This window comes from Epinephelus fuscoguttatus, linkage group LG23, assembly GCF_011397635.1.
Source record: "Epinephelus fuscoguttatus linkage group LG23, E.fuscoguttatus.final_Chr_v1".
Classification (NCBI taxonomy): domain Eukaryota; kingdom Metazoa; phylum Chordata; class Actinopteri; order Perciformes; family Serranidae; genus Epinephelus; species Epinephelus fuscoguttatus.
The window spans coordinates 32,785,545-32,794,136 of record NC_064774.1 but is presented as its reverse complement, the minus strand read 5'-3'; the positions used below and the strand labels follow the sequence as shown (position 1 = coordinate 32,794,136).

Here is an 8,592-nt window from a genome sequence, read left to right as displayed (position 1 = left end):
GCAGCAGACCCGCTTGCATACAAAAACACACAGACAAACTGAAGTATATCGCTATTAATTATGCTTACAATGCTACTCACCTCGTGATAGCTTGGTCGCAGCTGCTTTTTCACGTTTTTGTAAAGCAAAATATAGACTTTAAAAAAAACAAAACGAGGAAAAACGGCCGAGATGGCATCTCTACATATTACATCCACTTATGAGAAGATTAACTTAATTACTCCTTCAAAATCACCCTGTAAGCCAATCTACCAAAAAAAAAAAAAAATCAATATTTTAACTAGAAACACATTAATCACAAATACATCGTCACACATCGTCACATAGTCAGGAATAAAGATTTATTTACAGTTTGTACAGTAGGGAACAGTAATAATAATAATAATAATAATAATGATAATAATAATGTAGGGCGGCACGGTGGTGTGGTGGTTAGCACTCTCGCCTCACAGCAAGAGGGTTGCCGGTTCGATTCCGGGCGTGGGAGCCCTTCTGTGTGGAGTTTGCATGTTCTCCCCGTGTCAGCGTGGGTTCTCTCCGGGCACTCCGGCTTCCTCCCACAGTCCAAAGACATGCAGATTGGGGACTAGGTTAATTGATAACTCTAAATTGTCCATAGGTGTGAATGTGAGTGTGAATGGTTGTTTGTCTCTATGTGTCAGCCCTGCGATAGTCTGGCGACCTGTCCAGGGTGTACCCTGCCTCTCGCCCGATGTAGCTGGGATAGGCTCCAGCCCCCCCGCGACCCTCAAGAGGATGAAGCGGTTAGAAGGTGAATGAATGAATAATAATGTATAGGCTATTTTAATATGATATATTTTAATGCTAAAGCAGTAATCAGTTTTGATATTGTTATCTTCCCTCCAAAACTGGCATATTAAATGGATATTAAATTAAAACACTTTAAAACTTACACCTCAGGAGTTCTTACCTGTCGGGATCCTTCGGGAAACGGTGGAAGGCCAGGTGCAGGGTGTTCCACTGATAGTTGTTGCAGTTAATTGCACTATACTATTTCATTTTACTTTTTTTCTTCTCTCTCCTTGACATCTTGCATGTTGTCTGGGCGCAACAGTCCAAGCTCAACAGTCCAAAATGGCGGCAGCTCTACCGCAGCGCCCCTAGTGGCTGTTGGCAAAAATTCAACGGAGCTTTGCCTCTTGGTATCCATGCTCTTTGCTATCGCTCTGGTCCACCACAGCGCCGCGCTCTCCACTGACTTTGTGGGTGCGCGTCACCGTACAGCTCATGGCAGTTCGTGAGGGAACGACACATACACGCGCGTCACCGTTAGCGCTCCACACCGGAGCGCCGAGTGTGAACGGTGAGTCGGTTGGTTCAGTAAATAAGCTAAACAAACACCTGTTGATGTAAGGCTAACTGAATGGCGTTCCTTGGCAACTTTTTGCTAGATGCTAATGAGCTAATACTAGCTGAGCTAAGTTTGGCAACTATTAGATCAATATTATATGCCAGAGAACATGAAATTCCACTTCACATGCTCCATCAGCAATCATAGATGTCATGTAGTGATGACTCAGTTCACATTAATGTTTGTAGTAAGATGACATGATATAAACAGTCTAAATAAATAAAGTGCAAACACTATAAATAATAGCTCCTTCACTGACAGTCTTCAGCATCCATAGTGTGTGAAGGAGAGACTTAGGAGAATAGAGATCCACTGCTCCCAGTAAAAACACCAACACTGAGTCATATTTATATAGCTATTGGGGGTAAGTGCAACATTGTGCACACAGTTGTATTATAATGATTTTGGAGCATTTACATTTTTGTTGATTTATTTTATTTATGTTTAACATGATGAAGCTGACTAACTTGTGTTGACATTATGGCTGTTCTTTAGCCTATATACATTCAGATGTTGTTTAATGAATTACACAATTGTAAAACATACAGTATGTTTTCCTCAGGCTACAACAATCAAAATCTATGACTCTCGCATCTCAAACTGTCCCACTGTTCACATGTCTTGCATCAATATATTTTTTGTCAGATGACAAGTAGTAGAGAGACTGGAGGAGATGGAGGAGATGGAGGAGGAGAGGCAGGAAGAGAGACAGAAGGAAATGGAAGAGAGACAAGGGGAGATAGAGGAGAGACAAGAGCCTCACAGGTGAGACTAAATCGTGAAGGATATATGTTGATAGTGAGATTCAGCATTGTGACTAGGGGTAAGTAAAAATATTGATTCATGCATAATATATGTTTTTACCCAATATGAATATCAATTCGGATCACTATTATCAACCCAACTGCAGACCACAGGCTGGTACTTAAGTTAAGCCCCTTCGGAGTATACTGTTATTGTTACTATTGTAGTTTACCCTGGGAAGCACATATGGACAGATGTGGTGAAGTTATCAGTGTATATTCATGTAACTGATAACATTAGAGAATACATTAACCAATACATTCTTGTATTTAGTGTAGATATCTAAATATACATTATAAAGCAGGGATCAGTTTCACATGACGTGAAATGGCATTAAAAAATCAAATCAGCATCATCAACGTACAGGTCGCTGCCATGGAGCACTTTTATGTCCCTACTATTGTGAAAATCAAACCTACGCCCTTGAAGCCAAAACAAAAAAATGTCCTTGTTTCAATGCGCAATACACCTCCCGGCCGCTATATTGGATGTTGGTGGCGCTGTGGCCCAATTGACACCGGGATTGCACTCAGAAGGAGGAGAAGAAGAAGAAGAAGAAGAAGAAGATCGATTTCCCCCGCTCTTTTCAGGTATGTATGTTAAGTGTTTGTGCTCTTAAACTTTAAGTAGCGTTTGCATATTTGTTTTTTGTGTGTTGTGAGATCATTTAAAGGCATTTCGAGAGCTTTGTACATATTATTTTGAGGTTTCAATGCAGCTGTAAAAGTATAATGTAGGTTGATGCCTAGTTTTGTCTGTTTCAGAATCAGAATCAGAAATACTTTATTGATCCCCGAGGGGAAATTGTTTATGTTACAGTTGCTCCTTGCAAGAGAGGAAAGATACGTGAAAATATAAGAAATTTAAACATTAGTATTAACAAATACAGAGTTAAATAAACAGGAATTATTAACAAACATAAACTTAAATAAATATATATATATATATACATATATATATATTATAAACTGAACAAGATTATTTACACAAACAGAATATATACAGTCAGGGTGAATGGGGTTATTGCACAAGTTAGATTAAATTAAATTATTGCAGTGTGTGAAATAGTCACAGGGCCACTCAGAGGGAGGAGTTGTACAGTTTGATGGCCACAGGCAGGAATGATTTCCTGTGGCGCTCAGTGGTACATCTTGGTGGTATGAGTCTCCCACTGAAAGTACTCCTGTGCCTGACCAGCACATGGTGGAGTGGGTGTGAGACATTGTCCAAGATAGTTCGTAGCTTAGACAGCATCCTCCTCTCTGACACCACCATCAGAGAGTCACACTCCATTCCCACAACGTCACTGGCCTTGCGGATCAGTTTGTTGAGTCTGTTGGCGTCCGCCACCCTCAGCCTGCTGCCCCAGCACACAACAGCATAGAGGATAGCACTGGCCACCACAGACTCATAGAAAATCCTGAGCATAGTCCGGCAGATGTTGAAGGACCTCAGTCGCCTCAGAAAATAGAGACGGCTCTGGCCCTTCCTGTAGAGAGCATTAGTGTTCTTAACCCAGTCCAGTTTATTGTCAATGTGTACCCCCAGGTACTTATAGCTCTCCACAATGTCCACACTGACCCCCTGGATGGAAACAGGGGTCACCGGTGTCTTGGTCCTCCTCAGATCCACCGCCAGTTCCTTTGTCTTTGCCACGTTGAGCTGCAGATGGTTCTGCTCACACCATGTGACAAAGTTATCATCAACTGCCCTGTACTCATCCTCATCACCCTTGGTGATACATCCAACTATAGCAGAGTCATCAGAAAACTTCTGAAGATGGCAGGTCTCAGTGCGATAGCTGAAGTCCGTGGTGTAGAGGGTGAAGAGGAAGGAGAGAGGACAGTCCCTGCGGGGCCCCAGTATTGCTGACCACTCTGTCTGACACACAGCGTTGCAAGCGCACATACTGTGGTCTGCCAGTCAAGTAGTCTACAATCCAGGACACCAGGGGGGCATCCACCTGCATTGCTGTCAGCTGGTCACCCAGTAGAGCTGGACGTATGGTGTTGAACGCACTAGAGAAGTCAAAAAACATGACCCTCACAGTGCTCGCCGGCTTATCCAAATGGGTGTAGACACGGTTGAGCAGGTAGATGATGGCGTCCTCAACTCCAAGTCGGGGCTGATAGGCGAACTGGAGGGGTCCAAAAGTGGCTTGACCATGGGCCGGAGCTGCTCCAAGACGAGTCTCTCCAGGGTCTTCATGATGTGGGAGGTCAATGCCACGGGTCTGTAGTCCTTGGAGCCACTGGGACGCGACGTCTTTGGCACAGGACCGAGGCAGGATGTCTTCCACAGCAAGGGGACCCTCTGGAGACTCAGGCTCATGTTGAAGACATGCTGAAGTACTCCACATAGCTGGGGGGCACAGGCTTTGAGCACCCTGGGGCTGACACCATCAGGGCCTGCAGCCTTATTTGAGTGGAGTCTCATCAGCTGTCTTCTCACATGGTCAACAGTGAAGCACACTGGAGGTGACGACACGTGGGGGGGGGTGTAGTCCTCATGATGGAGAGAGCAGTCAGTGTGACCACGGGGGGAGGAGGTGTGAGGAGGAGGAGGAGGGGGGGTCAAGCAGGAGGGTGTTGAGGTGTGAGAGGGAGGAGTGGGGGAAGAGGGTGGAGTGGGAGATGGTTGACCAAGACAGACAGCAGAAGAGTCGGGGGGGGGGATGGGCAGGTCCAGCAGTGTCAAATCTGTTAAAAAACAGATTCAGTTCATTGGCCCTGTCCACGCTGCCTTCAACTCCTCTGTGGTTGTTGGTCCTGAAGCCAGTGATGGTCCTCATTCCACTCCAGACCTCTCTCATGTTGTTCTGCTGGAGTTTCCTCTCCAGCTTCCTCCTGTACCTCTCCTTAGCTTCTTCTCCTGATCTTCATCTTCAGCTCCCCCTGTATTGTTCTCACCTCCTCCCTGTCACCAGCTCTGAACGCCCTCTTCTTTGCATTTAGGATGGCTTTGATGTCCTTTGTTACCCACGGTTTGTTATTTGGGTAACAATGGACAGTCCTGGCTGGGACAGTGGAGTCCACACAGAAGCTGATGTAGTCTGTGATGCATTCTGTGAGCCCGTCGATGTCCTCCCCATGTGGCTCACAGAGTGCCTGCCAGTCTGTCACACCAAAACAGCCCTGCAGTGACTCACATGCCGACGTTGGGTTGGCAGAGGGGGGGATGTAAACAGTCACAATAATGGCATGTGAAAACTCCCTGGGCAAATAATACGGCCTGAGTCCAACAGCAAACAGTTCAATGTCCGGGCAACAGATTCGTTCTTTAATAGAAATATGGTCAGGACTGCACCAGCGGTTATTTACTAGAACGGCAAGCCCCCCTCCTTTTCTCTTACCGCTCTCGGTGCAGTCCCGGTCGGCCCGAACAGTCTGAAAGCCGCTGATGGAGACGTTGTTGTCGGGAATGTCCTGGTGAAGCCATGTCTCAGTGAAGCACATCAGACTACATTCCCGGTACTCCTTCTGACTTTTGGCGACCGCTGTCAGCTCGTCCATCTTATTTGCCAGTGACCTCACATTGCCCATGATGAGAGAGGGGAGACACGGCTTATATCTTCTCTTCTCCGTAAGCCTCCGTTGTCTCAACCAAAGTTTTATCTATACAAAACCATTACTCTATGCTGCTTTATAATTGTATATTAATTACTGTATACATTGTATGTACAAATTAGAATAATTTGTTATGTATGTATAAAGCATCATATACAGTAGGTGCGTACATTTTGTTTTAGACAAAATTAATTATCAACTTTTACTCATCTTTCAAAGGAATGTGAGATTTTTTTTCCCACTGTGTTCTTGGTTCATTCTTCATAGGTGACAGGGTTAAGTCTGTTCATGTGGCTTGCCACCATTGCAAAGCTGGTCCTGGTGTTACCCCACTCCAATGCAGATGCAGAGAGAGAGACTAAAACCAGGAACAGCCTGGCTCTGGATGGAACCCTGTCATCAATACTGACAATAAAGATGGCTGGCCTGGAGTCCTGCTTCATGTGGGAGCCCTCCCCAGAAATCATCAAGGCTTCAAAAAAGGCCACAAGCAAGTACAACAAAGCACACAGATCTTAAGGACTTTGACAGTAGCCTCCCTGTTTTGGGAATTGTTTGTATAAATGGTTAAACTTTAATTTTTTATTTTTTTTTTTAATTTAAATTGGTATTAGCTGCATGTAGTTTGGGGATGTTCAAAAATGTCACAATAACATAGCTTTTGGGGGTTTTCATTTTTATTTAAATGTTTCTTGCATGATGTTGCATATCTGTTTACTATTTGATGACTAAAGTAACAAAGTAAACATGCACAAATTTGAGCCATGCTGTGTCTTGTGTCTTACTGTTGGGTCAGTTGGTTCAATTGGTACACTCTGAGTTAGGCTAATACATTGAGAACTCCTGATGTATGGAAAATGGTATATTTAAAAAAAAAAAAAACAGCAACATACAATGCTGTATGGTAATGACGCTGAATGGGCCATACAAAAAATTGCAGTGTATGTGGCAAAATTTCGGTTGCCCCCACCAAATCTCACTCCAAGGTTTTTTGAAGTTGGCAGCCCTGGTACAGGGACCTTGTGTATGTTTTCAGGACTGGTGCAGTAAGTGCTGTCTCCACTTGAACACAGCCAAAAAAGAGATGGTGGGAAATTTCAGAAGAAAAGAGGTCGTCCCCCCCCCGGCCCCCCCCCCCCCAAAAAAATCAACCAGTCTCCATACAGGGGGAGGACATGTGGTGGTGCACACCTACAAATATCTGGGGGTCCTCTTGGATGATAAGCTGGACTAGTCTTCTAACACTGATGCCCTCTATAGGAAGGGGCAGAGCTGCCTGTTCCTCCTGTGGACACTGAGGTCCTTTGATGTGTGTGTGGAGATGTTGACCATGTTCTATCACACAGTGGTGGCCAGTGCACTTTTCAATTTAATGTCTGTTTGTGCACTTATTTTATACATATTTTATTTTATGTCTATTTTATTATGAGCTGCTGCACAGCTGAACATTCCTTTGGGGATTAATAAAGTTCTTTCTAATCTATTCTATTCTATTCTTTTCTATTCTATTCTATTCTTTTCTATTCCAAGCCCTAACGTTATAAATAATACTGACCTGGGCTGTACTAAAATATTAACTGCCATTACCATAAGTGTATTTACCTCATAATGAGTACAGCAGACGAGCAATAAAACATCCTATATGTTTGATTAGTTGAAACAATTTAACGATATGTTCTTGAGACATATTATAAATCTATCTCCTGTTAAACATCGCAAAAAAATGATGATAAGTGGAAACAGGCAGACACTTAGCAGTCACTAGCTGCGATGGCCGAGTGGTTAAGGCGTTGGACTTGAAATCCAATGGGATCTTCCCGCGCAGGTTCGAACCCTGCTCGCAGCGGAAATTTTTCTTCCATTGCAAAGGATTCGACGGCATTCACAAACGGAAGTAATAGACGAAGTAGTAAATGTATCGTTCGTAAAGACGCGATTGCGGTCACTCACAGAAGCAGCTAGACTGTGTGAGCGAAGTAGAAATACTCCTGGCAATGTGACTTCATATATTGTCTTGTGCTGTCAAACCGATTGCATCTGACAACAAACGAAAAACAAGGCCACGCAATATGTCTGGAGGCACAAAAGGCACCGCTGGGATTCGAACCCAGGATCTCCTGTTTACTAGACAGGCGCTTTAACCAACTAAGCCACGGCGCCACCTATCAATGAAGGACGACATCTCCATTTTTATATGACTCATAGCTGTATGTATGCTACTGTGTTGTATGTTGATAGTTGATTTTCTCCTTGTATGATCTTATTTCACATCCCTGATTTGCATATTACAGCAACCTGACTTGAAACAGATCGGATTTGGCTCGGACGGCTCACAGTGAAGGTTCTGTAGTAACCTTATGGTACCACAAAGTGGCGCTAAGAAACCATAAAATTAACACTTGCAGACGTTTGTAATATGCAGTTTTTTATGATCCTGTGTGAAGGAACTCTAGGGACTTTTCTTTATGTTCTTGTTATGTTATTTATGATGCCTGAGGCAACACACCTGTGGTGCCCACTCAACCCCCACAAAAAAACCAAAGAAATGTCATTTGCAGCTCAACAGTCAGTGTACTGCATGTTTATTAACAAAATGCAAATAAACAACTTAGCTAACAATAAAAATTAGTTAAAAATATGTCCTAATTTGCTTTCAGTAACATGTTGTACATGTGTTATAATAATCATATAAATCAATAATAAAAAACAATTCCAAATTTACTTGTTCAGAAGAATAAACAATGAATATTATATAACATTGTAAAATAATAGTAAAATGTACAAACTAACTTTTTGATTGATTAATTATTTTAATTGTTGTTGTTGTTATCTATTCCTCTTTTGTTCAAA

The 8,592-nt window shown here is 43.1% G+C and overlaps 2 non-coding genes across 2 annotated transcripts; one reads left to right on the top strand and one right to left on the bottom strand.

The window, feature by feature from the left end:
• Nucleotides 1-7,506: 7,506 nt before the first annotated feature.
• On the top strand, nucleotides 7,507-7,588 carry trnas-uga (transfer RNA serine (anticodon UGA)). The gene has a single exon. It is a non-coding gene; the product is annotated as a tRNA-Ser (tRNA).
• A 240-nt stretch (nucleotides 7,589-7,828) lies between these two features.
• Nucleotides 7,829-7,902, bottom strand: trnat-agu (transfer RNA threonine (anticodon AGU)). Its single transcript has one exon. It is a non-coding gene; the product is annotated as a tRNA-Thr (tRNA).
• Nucleotides 7,903-8,592: the final 690 nt, after the last annotated feature.